Source organism: Ranitomeya imitator, chromosome 1, assembly GCF_032444005.1.
Source record: "Ranitomeya imitator isolate aRanImi1 chromosome 1, aRanImi1.pri, whole genome shotgun sequence".
NCBI classification, from domain to species: domain Eukaryota; kingdom Metazoa; phylum Chordata; class Amphibia; order Anura; family Dendrobatidae; genus Ranitomeya; species Ranitomeya imitator.
Window position 1 is genome coordinate 1223500484 of NC_091282.1, and position 14245 is coordinate 1223514728.

Consider the following 14245-nt stretch of genomic DNA (forward strand, 5'->3'; position numbering starts at 1 on the left):
GTCAGTGACCACCTTTGCACAGCTGCGAGACCTGATGATCAAAGACCAGTTCTTTCATCTTTGTCCAGCTGAGGTGCGACAGTTCGTGATGGACAGAGAACCCAAAGACGTGACGAAAGCAGCGCAGATTGCCGATGCCTATGAGGCCAACCGTAGATCGGAAGTGCGGAAGCCAGTCACCACCAGCTGGAGAGGGGGTAAGCCTGCAACCAACGCCAGTACCCCTGCCAGCCAGCACACCAGAGGTCCTGTCCCCTTAGCCAACAGCACCAGACCTACCACCGAACCTCGCAAGTGTTACCACTGCAATCAGACTGGTCATATCAGTACCTACTGCCCAGCCAAGCAGAAGAACACCACAGCCAAGGCCCCAGGGCCTAATGCAGCAGTTCTTTTGGTGGGTGGTGTGGTTGGGAGGGTGTGTGACAACGTACAGCCCGTCACTGTGGGAGGCCATGTTGCTACAGGCCTCAAAGACACCGGGGCTGAACGAACCCTCATCCGACCCGAACTGGCGGCCCCTGAAGAAATCATTCCGGGGAAAACCCTAACTGTCACTGGGATTGGGGGCATCAGCTGTCCCTTACCAATGGCCCGGGTTTTTATTGATTGGGGTGCTGGGAGCGGGGTGAAGGAAGTGGGGCTGTCTGATAATTTGCCCACTGATGTTTTGTTGGGGACTGATTTGGGGAGGATGTTTGCATACTACGTCCCTGATACCCCTCCCCAATCTACTAATAAGGGTAAAGTTAACCCTGATGATGATGATGATGGGAAATCGCATGTGTTACCTGACCATGCTTTATCTTGTACTGATGCATCTATTAACCATTTTTTTCCTAGGATTGATGGTGAAAATGTTGTACCTGTGCCAGCTGAAAGTGATAATGATTTTTCTGTGAAGGTTAATGTGTCCATAGGTACAGGCGTGCCCAGCCACGTCGCTCTGCGGAGTGAGACGGCTGAGGAACCCCTAACAGGGGCAAGTGTCGGTGCTACAGGAAATGGGGAGATGCATGGGAACCGTGAGGGAGGGGATGCCATGAAAGTGACCAGTGCCACCGAGGAAGGTAACTGGCCCATAAGTAGCACGGCCCCTGGAGTGTTGGGGGTGGATGGGGAGGTAGAGCCCATGGCAGCGCCGGCTGATGGGTCTGTAGAAATCCCCGGGGAGACAGCCTACGTAGCTGCTGTCACCCGCAGTCAGAGTGCCCGGAACGCAGATAACTGTCTGCCTTCCGGACCCTCCTCAGTCCCCACTGTGACTGAACCAGAGGTGGACCCAGAGCAGGTCCAAGAGGGCTCCCGTGGGGAAGGGACCCTGACGTTGCTTTTGGCTTCCCCTAGCCAGGAGTTTCAGGCCGCTCTGCACACAGATGCGAGCCTAGAGAGTTTGAGACAACTCGCCGGGACGCGCTTCTCCGAGACCGATAAGGAGAAGGTGTTCTGGGAACAAGGTAGGTTGTACCGGGAGACAGTACCCGGAGAATCACAAAAGGAGTGGTTGAGGGAAAGACAGCTGGTCGTCCCACAGCAATTCCGGGGTGAGTTGTTGCGGATTGCCCATGAGATCCCGCTAGCTGGACACTTGGGGATCAGCAAAACTAAGGCCCGGCTGTCTCAACACTTCTATTGGCCTAAGATGGGGACAGATGTGTCAAACTACTGCCGCTCCTGTGTCACCTGTCAAAGGGTGGGGAAAGCGGGGCCTGCTCTTAAGGCTCCCCTGATCCCTTTGCCAGTGATAGAGGAGCCTTTCCAGAGGATCGCGGTGGACATTGTGGGCCCGCTGGCCGTCCCCAGCAGCTCTGGAAAGCAATATATCCTTACTGTGGTAGACTACGCTACCCGGTACCCAGAGGCAGTAGCTCTGTCGTCAACTAGGGCAGATAAGGTGGCGGATGCCCTGTTGGCTATCTTTTCACGTGTAGGATTTCCCAGGGAAATGCTTACTGATCAAGGGACCCAATTTATGTCTCGCCTAATGGAGGCTCTCTGTAAGAAAATGCAGGTGAAGCACCTGGTATCGAGTGCGTATCACCCACAGACCAATGGCTTGTGTGAACGCTTCAATGGTACCCTCAAACAGATGCTACGCATGCTGGTTGAGACTCAAGGGCGCGACTGGGAGCGGTACCTCCCACACCTGCTGTTCGCTTACCGAGAGGTTCCACAGGCCTCGACGGGGTTCTCCCCCTTCGAGCTCCTGTACGGCAGGCGAGTCCGGGGACCCCTTGGGTTGGTAAGAGAATCCTGGGAAGAGGAGCCGAACCCTTCTGAAGTGTCCATAGTGGAGTATGTCATGCGCTTCCGTGACAAGATGCAGACCTTGACGCAGTTGGTGCATGACAACATGACGCAGGCTCAGGCTGATCAGAAGCACTGGTACGACCAGAACGCCCGGGAGCGGACCTACCACGTGGGTCAAAAGGTGTGGGTGCTGGTCCCCGTGCCAACCGATAAGCTCCAGGCAGCCTGGGAGGGCCCGTACGTCGTCCACCAACAGCTCAACCCGGTCACTTACGTGGTCACGCTTGACCATGCTCGGGGTAGGCGAAAGGCCTTTCACGTCAACATGATGAAGGCTCATCACGAACGTGAACCTTTCGTCCTACCGGTCTGCAGCTTGCCCGAAGACAGTGAGGAAGACACCCTCCTGGACTTGCTGGCCCAAGCCAAGGCCAATGGGTCCATCGAGGATGTGGAGGTAAGCGCCTCGTTAACTGAACCCCAGCGGGTGCAGTTGCAAACCACACTGGAACCTTTCCGGGTCGTGTTCTCCCACCGACCTGGGAGGACTGAGTTAGCCGTCCACGAGGTGGACACCGGGAATCACGCCCCACTACGGCGAACACCCTATCGAATCTCTGACCAGGTGCAGCAGACTATGCGCCAAGAGATCGATGAGATGTTACAGCTGGGGGTGATTCGAAGGTCAAAGAGCGCGTGGGCATCGCCTGTAGTTCTCGTGCCAAAGAAGGACCGGACCACACGGTTCTGCGTGGACTACAGGGGGCTCAACGCCATCACAGCCTCGGATGCGCACCCAATGCCGCGCATCGAGGAGCTGCTTGAGAAGTTAGCTGGCGCAAATTACCTAACAATAATGGATCTGAGTCGAGGATACTGGCAGATTCCCCTGAGCCCCGAGGCGCAGGAAAAGTCCGCCTTTATCACACCCTTTGGACTGTACGAGTCCACGGTCATGCCCTTCGGCATGAAGAATGCCCCTGCCACTTTCCAGCGGATGGTCAACCTCCTGCTTCAGGGACTGGAGAAGTACGCCGTGGCGTACTTGGATGACATTGCCATCTTCAGTCTCTCCTGGGAGGAACACCTGCAGCATCTCGAGGAGGTGCTCAGGCGAATCCACCAAGCAGGACTGACTATCAAGCCGGGAAAGTGCCAGATGGGCATGAGGGAGGTTCACTACCTGGGGCACCGGGTAGGCGGGAACACCCTGAAGCCAGAGCCTGACAAAGTGGGAGTGATCGTGAACTGGCCCACTCCCGTGACCAAGAAACAGGTGATGTCCTTCTTGGGCACTGCAGGGTACTATAGGCGCTTCGTAAAGCACTATAGTAGCCTGGCAAAACCTTTGACGGACCTCACCAGGAAGAAGCTACCTCACATTGTCAACTGGACAGATGGCTGTGAGGGGGCCTTCCAGGCGTTGAAAACTGCACTGTGCAACGCCCCTGTGTTGAAAGCAGTCGACAGCAGTCGACCGTTCTTGGTGCAGACCGACGCCAGCGAGTTTGGCCTTGGTGCTGTACTCAGCCAGGTTGACTCGGAGGACCAAGAGCACCCCGTGTTATACCTGAGCCGGAAACTTTTGCCGAGGGAAGTGGCCTACTCCACCATCGAGAAGGAGTGCCTGGCCATAGTCTGGGCCCTGCAGCGCTTGCAGCCCTACTTGTACGGTCACACCTTCACTGTGGTGACCGACCACAACCCTCTGCGCTGGCTAAACGCCATGTGTGGAACCAACGGCAGGTTGCTACGCTGGAGCCTTGCCCTTCAGCAGTTTGACTTCGTCATTAAACACAAAACGGGCAGGGAGCATGGAAATGCAGATGGACTCTCCCGCCAGGGTGAACCAACCGAGGTGCCCATGGAGGCATACCGTCGGGTTCTACCTCCCTAGCGCACACCAAAAGGGGGAGGTGTCACGATATGGTATGAAATATCATAGTTAGTTTTTTTTTTCTAGCCTGAGTGGGCTAAGCCCCCTTCTTGGAGTAACAGTTTGTAGCTGCAAATTCCTGGCTTTCCTTCTCAGAGAGTGTGGGGGTTAGAAGTTTTATGGCCAAACGGAATTTACGACTGGCATTTCCTGTGTAAGCTCTTGTCCAGCTAGAACAGGAAAAATGGCTCCAAAAATTCATGAAAGATTCTTTGTTTAGTTTTTGTTAGATATTAGGCAAACGATTTAAGCTAGAAATACGAAAATATATATACGTAGTCTCACTCGGTGTAGCTACACATCTCATGACACTCGGGTTTCTAACTCCATCTGATAAAGAAGTAGGGTTTTCTCTGTAAATATGCATCCCAGATAGGACATATTTGATCTCATTAGAATGCCCACGTTAATCCGAGATGAATTATGAGCATGTTAGGACTCTGACATGTTTTGTAGTGAAGTTATCGAAATCAGAGAAAATAGTTTAAAGTTTAGGCAGAATGTAGAGAGAGGAGGGTCTGGATAAGCCAGCCTTTCTGTGATGTCACAGCCTTAATGTTTTAAGTGTCTGGCAGGCTCTGAGGAGTCACTCTCTGCTAGATTTCTTCCTGACTTTTTGTCCTCTCCTGAAGCCAGCATCATCCCATGGACTGGGATATATGGAAACTGCCCTAGCCTGATTGCCTGTCATGCTTTGAACATGTAAGTGTTGCTTTTTCTCATTTATTCCCTTTATGTTATAATTACCCATGTACATATTTGCAATTGTCTCATTTGTAACTTCTTTATAAAAATATTTTTCATAAAGCACTGCCTAATTAATTTCAATGGAATATACTATTATATATTAGTTCGTTCATCCATGCTCTAAACTTACCCAGTCTTCTGAAGTGAAATACGCTACTGTTACTGTTGTGTTGGGTTAGCTTCGGACCCGTTTAATCGAAGCTGGTGGCAGCGAGAAGTGTGCAGACTTTTGGGTTATGTGGTAGCGGCTGCGGCTTTAATAATTATTGTTCCTGCCTGAGTGGGAGTAGTTATCGCGTCGCTGCAGCGTGCCCAATAGCCAGTACATAGCAGGCAGCCTTTCTGGCGACTAATTACCCAGGGTGCAGTACCTAATCTGACCTGAGACTAAGGGGGCGCCAGAGAGCTGCAAGTGTTAAGTGGAACTGTAAGCGGGATATACATAAATCCCTGCAGTTCGTGGTATATAGAAAAGCAGTGGGATACCTAGAATAAGCCCCTGCTGTAAACTAAGAGGTCAATAGCCTGGTGTGTGGTTTTTTCATCACATCGTGGAGTGGAGGGATAACTAAGATAAGCCCCCCTGCACATGTGATAGCCGTCTGTTGGCCTAAAGTCACCCCAACCCGTGACGTAGGGGTGACGGTCACGGTGTGAATCCTGACCCACTGGTGACAGCGGTCAGGGGAATCGTGACAGGAACCGACCACCCCTGCCGGAACCCCCACCCCAATCACCAGATCCAAAATCAATTGACCTCTAAATACAGAGGAGCCATCAGCCAATGGCTCCCCCAACCCAATTTCCACCAACTCCAAGGACTCCCCCCAGCCACCACAGCCACAGTGACCCTTGTTCCCCCAAATACAAAAATTCCCCATAAAATAACATTCCATCCCAAAATAACCATAACAAATAGGGGGGGAGGGCGGGACTCACGACGCCTAGAGAGCGGGAACTGCCTAGCCCCACCCCCACCACTATATAAGCTCCTGCTCTTTCCACAACCCCTTCCCATTAACCCTAACCCCTCCCTCCATCCCATGGTCATGTTTACCTGCACTTACGCCGCTGGGGGGAGGGGCGGCTCCAGCTCCGGCCACTACTTGACCCTGGTAATGTCGAGCGATTGGGGTAAAGGGGAAAACCACCCCACCCCACATTGCACCTACCTCAAGGTGCAAACCCCGTTGCCCACCAATAAAACACATACAACAGATTCTTTTTGGAATAATATCGGCCACAGCAGCCTTTTTATTTATTTAACATAAAACAAACATTGAATATATAAAACCACCAATCATTAAAACTGTGAAGGAGTCCTTGGAGCTCCCAAGAATCTGGTGATCAACACAGCATAGCGTGACTTATCCAAACCAAAAATTACTCCCAGCCGTTACCCTACTGGCTCGGGAGCACCAAAGAATCCCAGAGGGTTAACTGTTCATGCTAATTTTCCAGGGGAACTGACCACCCCTGCTGGAACCCCCACCCCAATCACCAGATCCAAAATCAATTGACCTCTAAATACAGAGGAGCCATCAGCCAATGGCTCCCCCAACCAAATTTCCACCAACTCCAAGGACTCTCCCAGCCACCACAACGAGGGTCTTTGAATACCTCAAAGGCCCGAGACCCCACCAGAACGAAACGCTATGGCCTTCTCCACACCTTCTTGCAACCCCAGTGCCCAAAAATCCATTCCGACTGCATTCAGATGAACACCATCGGCCAGCCAAAAAGCCCCATCTCCTTTTTCCAATTCAAAATGCTGTACGGCAACTCCACCATTCCGTACAACAAAAGCAGACACCGCTCTGTTTACCTTAATCCTCGCTTTGTTAAGCTTGTCCAAAGACCGCATGTTCCGCCAACGCTTCCGCGGCACTATCTCGGACCAAACCACTGCCAAACCCGGATATAAAAGCCATAACCGAAGCAAATCCTGCTTAATATCTCTAATTAACTCTCTAAAGGGTCTCGCCCCCAAATCATTCCCCCCTACATGCAACACCAAAATCTCAGGTGACTTATCCAAAATAACCGCCTTGTGGATTTCCTTCAGCACCCTGTTCCAGACCATACCCTTAAATCCAATCCATCGGACCACCGCCACCGACCGATCGAATCCCAGTTGTCTACCCTCCGACCGCACGTCCGCTCTCAGGGCTCCCCAATGGACATAAGAATGGCTGAAAATCCACACAAGCAATGGGGGGGAATCTGAAAAATACAAACACATGCAGTTAAACCACCGCTAATAAGATCCAAAAAAAACCCCAACACTGATGCCACCCAGCATCCTTCAATCAATGCCTAACGTAACTACGATATCTATTGGACTTCCATCTACCAATGCGCTTGATGACCTCGGAGTCCAAACCACCTTCCGCTGCAGCAGTTGCTGACCCAATCTGAAAAGAATGAGGAGCAAATCGAGAGTCATCCAAACCTAGAGCTCTAATCGACCTATTAAAAACCATATGAAACTGATATCGTGACAGCGATTAACCATCAACATGGTAAAGTAAAGAACCTGCCCGGGACGGAACCCGCCCCCAAAAAACTCTCAAACAATCAACTGGGCACATTCTCGAACCACTGACCGAGCCAAGCACAATCTTCCTACCTTGACCCACCTGGTCCGTCTTAGAGCGACGTAACCAAAACTCCACACGCCCGTCATACAAAATTACATCACACGCCAAAATGCCCCCCACTACTCTCTTATTGGGAGACACTAACTCTCCAATTCTCATAGGGCCCAAAAAGGCAAAAGAAAATGCCAGTCTGAACAAACAGTGTTCAAAATCCGACTCACAACACTCCCCCAACACCTCGCCTAACCGCTCCAACATCGCGAAAGACACTGGACGCCGAGAATCCAAACACTTTTGATAAATCCCGCTGTCCTCTCAGCTTAAAACCAAAAGCTAGAGCAGCTAACAGACGCGACGCTTTGGACCAAGACCAACATTCAGAAAACCCCCGACTCAACCATGACAACAAGACCCCCACCTGCCAATCAGGATCACCCCCACCAGGGTGAAAAGACAACTCTCTTTCCCATAACAACCAAGCCGCCTGATAAGCCTCCCATGTCTTGGGAGCCAACGACGACCTTATCAGATCTTCTGCATCCCGGATACCACAAGCCAAAGTTCCGCCGGGCATTCCAAACCGCTGCTCTCCGCTTCTGGAGCCAAGGACCGAAAACGGTTAAACTGAAAACGAGAAAGAGAGTCAGCTATTGAATTACACACCCCAGGCACATGAGTCGCTGTAACCTGAGAATTCAATTCCAAACAACGAAGGACCAATTGTCGCAAAACTTTTACAACCGGAGGTGACGATGCTGTGAGACCATTCACCGCGCAAACCACCCCCATATTATCACAGTTGAAACGAATGCGCCTGTTACGGAATTCCTGCTTCCACAAATGAACTGCCACCAGAATAGGAAAAAGTTCCAATAACGCAACATTACGCACCAACCCTTCCGCAAACCATTCCGCAGGCCAGGGTGCCGCACACCACTGCCCTCTAAAGTACGCTCCAAAACCACTGCTGCCCGCTGCGTCCGTGAACAAATCCAACGACTCGTTGTCCACTACCTCTTCCATCACCAACGAATGACAATTGTAGGTTTCCAAAAATGTGCTCCAAACCGCCAAATCATCCTTCAAATCGGCTGACAACCGAACAAAATGGTGCGGGGCCCGGACACCTGCCGTGGCACCTGCCAGCCTTCTAGAGAAAACCCTCCCCATCAGCATCACCCTGCACGCAAAATTGAGTTTTCCCAGCAATGACTGCAGATCCCGCAATGACAATTTTTTCACACGACGCGCCCTAGCCAAATCCTGACGAAGTCCTTCTATCTTCTCCACCAGAAGCCAGAACTCCCAAGCCACAGTACCTATAACAATGCCCAGAAAACTCAAGCAAGTGCACGGGCCCTCCTTTTTTCCAGGAGCCAACAGAACCCCGAACCGCTCCGCCACCAATTCAACCGCCTTCAAAAGCCTACTGCAACGATCAGACCCAGCCGGGCCCACACACAAGAAATCATCCAGATAATGTATCACCGAATCACAATCTGAAACGTCCTTAATTGCCCATTCCAGAAACGAACTGAAAGTTTCAAACAATGCACACGATAACGAGCAACCCATGGGCAAACATCGATCCACGAAAAAAAAACCCTCCCAAAAACAACCAAGAAGTCTTACGCTATCTGGATGAACAGGCGGTAACCGAAATGCCGCCTCAATGTCCGTTTTAGCCAACTGTGCCCCTTTTCCAAACTTGCAAACCCACCCAATGGCTTCATCAAATGATGCATACACCACAGAACAAAGCTCAGGAGCAATACCATCATTGACCGATAATCCCCGCGGGTAGGACAGGTGATGAATCAGCCGAAACTTACCCACCTCCTTCTTAGGGACCACACCCAGAGGGGAGACTACTAGATCCTCCAACGGCGGAGATGAAAACGGGCCAGACATCCTCCCCAAAGCCACTTCCTTCTTCAATTTCTCCGAAACAATCTCCTTATGAACCAAGGCCGACCGTAAATTCTTAAGAACCCAAGGCACCTCGAACGACAGTGCTGGGATAACAAAACCAACCTGAAAACCACTGAATAACAAATCCGCCGCCCCCCTCTCAGGATATCTACTTAGATAGGGGGCCATCCTTTCCAGCCTCACTGGCGTCACCCCCATAGGAATTCCCCGCCCCTGACTTTGACTTGCCTTTTTTAAAGCATTTTGAGGCCCCGTGTGAGGAGCCATTGCAGTGGGAGCACAAGTGCTTAAACTTGCAATTAACCCCGAACTTACACTGCCAACACAAACCTGCCTTATGCCCCCCTGACTGGCCAGACTGGCCTGACGCCCCCGTAGTGCTGGACTGATTACCCTGACCGGAAGATCCGGTCCCCACCTGAAAGGAATGACCGAATTTATACTGCGCCATCACGCGCAGCCAGAGCCCTATATCCTTTTGGTCCCAACGCAATGTCGGCCGAATCGCTTTATGCTGACGAAATTGTTCATCATACCTCAACCACGCCTGCCCCCCATACACTCTGTGCGCTTCCCCAATAGAGTCCATGTAACAGAACAGCCCCGAACAATTCTCCGGCGCCTTCTCCCCAATTACACTAGCCAGAATAGCAAAGGCTTGCAGCCAGTTAACAAATGTCTGAGGAATTAAACGCCATCTGCGCTTTTCCTCCTCTTCCTTCTTACTGTCCTCTTCCCCTTATCCAGGTTAAATTTTTCAAGGGGAAGCAACGAAAAAATCTCCACATACTCATCTTTTACAATCTTTTATCTCACCTCTTTTCTAAGGTGCGCCCCCAAGGGGCCCTCAAAACAAACATATACCTCCCCATGCGCCCTATCATCCAAGTGAATACGGCATTCTTTCTCCTTCTCTGTCTGCACCGAAACTGAAACCGGAGCCACAGGGCTAACCACTACCTCCCTCGCTCCCATACCCACACCGCCAGCACCTATCCATGCCGCCAAATGCCTCTGATCATTCATACCCCTCTCCAATCTTGCCAATAAATCCCTCACATTCTCCAAAAGCGCACTTACCCCCCCCGTATCCCCCGCACTCGGGACCACGGCCCCATAAACAGACCCCCCATCCCCTTGCAGCCCCCGAACCACTGCCGGGGATAACAATTGAGCAGATACCAAAGACAAAGACGCACACTCACCAGGCTGCGAAGGAGCTGTGATCCCTCCAGCCGGAGTACCAGGGTCCTGCCGAATCCGTCCCGAGGCAAACGATTCATCAGAGGGGGATGCCGAGCCGGGCCCCTGGCTTGAATCCAGCTGCGATCCCTGCGACGCTCCAGCAGTCGGGGGTGTAGGATCTGGTGCCAGCCGCCCTCCAAATGACTGCACCGACGAAGTTGCGGAGCCACCAACCGGCCCTGGTCCAAACGCCATCCCATCCTGCACTCCCGGCGCAGAAGAGAGTCCTGCCGCAGTAAATGGGGCCGGCCCCAGTGCTTGAGACCCGGAGCCGCCCGGTCCGAAACCTCCGCTCTGCATACTAACAGGTAAAGCTGAGGCAGGCCGCGCGGCAGGGACATCACCGCCGTGGCCCCCCGTCGCACGAGGCCTTCTACGCTGCTCTGCTCGCATAGGCCCTGCCCCCATGGCGCTGCGAGGCGGCGGCCTAGCAGCCGAAGATGGACCCCTCCTGGCTACTGGATTCCTCCCAGGCCGGGGCCCACTGGCACCGTGACTCGATGGCGCCCGGCCTGGAGGGTCCCTAGAGGGGCTCCTACGTCTACGGGGGGCCCGAGGGGCAGAGTCGGGTGAGAGTCGCTCCAGCAGCCTGGAACGGCGCGAACGCCGCAGAGGGGACGCCGCCGCAGCCTGACCGCCGCTCCCCAGGATGCCCGCTACTTGCTGTTGGAGCCAGTCGGGAGGGTGCGAGGCAGCCGCAGCCCTCAGGCTCTCTAGGATCCGGTCCACCGCAGCCATTGGTCAGGTAAGGTGCACTCACGATGCCTAGAGAGCGGGAACTGCCTAGCCCCACCCCCCACCACTATATAAGCTCCCGCTCTTTCCACAACCCCTTCCCATTAACCCTAACCCCTCCCTCCATCCCATGGTCATGTTTACCTGCACTTACGCCGCTGGGGGGAGGGGCGGCTCCAGCTCCGGCCACTACTGAAGACACAACTGACGATCAGTCTCGTCCCACGCTGTAAATCCATCTGAAAGGGTTAACTAATTTTGCAAGCAGAAGCCTGCTAATGCAGCCGCCCCTGCCTGTAAAAACCCGGCGAACGAATGGAATGTAGGTGAATGACCTGTAGTTACCTCGATTTGCGGTGATGCGCCCTCTGCTGGATGGCCTCATATAAACTCGAGCCTGGGAACTTTTCAGAATATTTTCCCAGGCTCAAGTTCATATGAGGACATCCAGCAGAGGGCGCATCACCGCAAGATTCCATTCATTCCACAGGTTTTAGATACACGGCTCAGCAGACAATAACACACAGGAAAGGATTAGATACACGGCTCAGCAGACAATAACACACAGGATAGGATTAGATACACGGCTCAGCAGACAATAACACACAGGATAGGATTAGATACACGGCTCAGCAGACAGTATCACACAGGAGAGGATTAGATACACGGCTCAGCAGACAGTATCACAAAGGATAGGATTAGATACACGGCTCAGCAGACAGTATCACAAAGGATAGGATTAGATACACGGCTCAGCAGACAGTATCACAAAGGATAGGATTAGATACACGGCTCAGCAGTCAATAACACACAGGATATGATTAAATACACAGCTCAGCACACTAACACAGTATAGGATTAGATACACAGCTCAGCAGTCAGTGGCACACAGGATAGGATTAGATACACAGCTCAGCAGTCAGTGGCACACAGGATAGGATTAGATACACGGCTCAGCAGACAGTATCACAGTACAGGATTAGATACACGGCTCAGCAGACAATAACACACAGGAAAGAAATAGATACACAGCTCAGCAGACAGTATCACACAGGAAAGGATTAAATGTACAACTCAGCAGACAGTATCACACAGGATAGGATTAGATACACGGCTCAGCAGATGGTATCACACAGGAGAGGGTTAGATACACGGCTCAGCACACAGTATCACACAGGAGAGGGTTAGATACACGGCTTAGCAGACAGTATCACACAGGAGAGGATTAGATACACGGCTCAGCAGACAGTATGACACAGGATAGGATTAGATACACGGCTCAGCAGACAGTATCACACAGGATAGGATTAGATACACGGCTCAGCACACAGTATCACACAGGAGAGGGTTAGATACACGGCTTAGCAGACAGTATCACACAGGAGAGGATTAGATACACGGCTCAGCAGACAGTATGACACAGGATAGGATTAGATACACGGCTCAGCAGACAGTATCACACATGATATGATTATATACACGGCTCAGCAGTCAGTATCACACAGGAGAGGGTTAGATACACTGCTCAGCAGACAGTATCACACAGGAGAGGGTTAGATACACGGCTCAGCAGACAGTATCACACAGGAGAGGATTAGATACACGGCTCAGCAGACAGTATGACACAGGATAGGATTAGATACACGGCTCAGCAGACAGTATCACACAGGATAGGATTAGATACACAGCTCAGCAGTCAGTATCACACAGGAGAGGGTTAGATACACTGCTCAGCAGACAGTATCACACAGGAGAGGGTTAGATACACGGCTTAGCAGACAGTATCACACAGGAGAGGATTAGATACACGGCTCAGCAGACAGTATGACACAGGATAGGATTAGATACACGGCTCAGCAGACAGTATCACACAGGAGAGGGTTAGATACACGGCTTAGCAGACAGTATCACACAGGAGAGGATTAGATACACGGCTCAGCAGACAGTATGACACAGGATAGGATTAGATACACGGCTCAGCAGACAGTATCACACATGATATGATTATATACACGGCTCAGCAGTCAGTATCACACAGGAGAGGGTTAGATACACAGCTCAGCAGTCAGTATCAGACAGGAAAGGATTAGATACACGGCTCAGCAGACAATAACACACAGGAGAGGATTAGATACACGGCTCAGCAGACAGTATCACACAGGAGAGGATTAGATACATGGCTCAGCAGACAGTATCACACAGGAGAGGATTAGATACATGGCTCAGCAGACAGTATCACACAGGATAGGATTAGATACACGGCTCAGCAGACAGTATCACACAGGAGAGGATTAGATACACGGCTCAGCAGACAGTATGACACAGGATAGGATTAGATACACGGCTCAGCAACAGGATGTGCCAAAGGAGAGAACATTTCCATTCCAACAATTCCACTCACTACATCTGATTTGTGTTTTGATTTTAAACGCCTCCAGTTTCCACTTCGACTGGCATTTACAATGTCCATTAACAAGGCTCAGGGACCGTCCTTGAAAGTAGTAGGGATCGATTTACATTCTCAATGCTTTTCTCGTGTTCAATTTTACGTGGCCTGTTCAAGATTTGGAACTGCCAAATATCTGTTCATTTTTGCACCCGAAGGAAAAAAAAAAAATGTTGTTTATCCAAAAGGCTCTTGAATGAGTTGAAAATAAAATACTATCAATACTTAGGTAATCGTTTAGTTAATTAGTGTTGCAAATCTGTAGTGTTAAGTACATGATGTGAAATGTTTTTATGCGCAATATAATCATTGTAATTTGTTATAACTAGTGTTGAGCATTCCGATACCACAAGT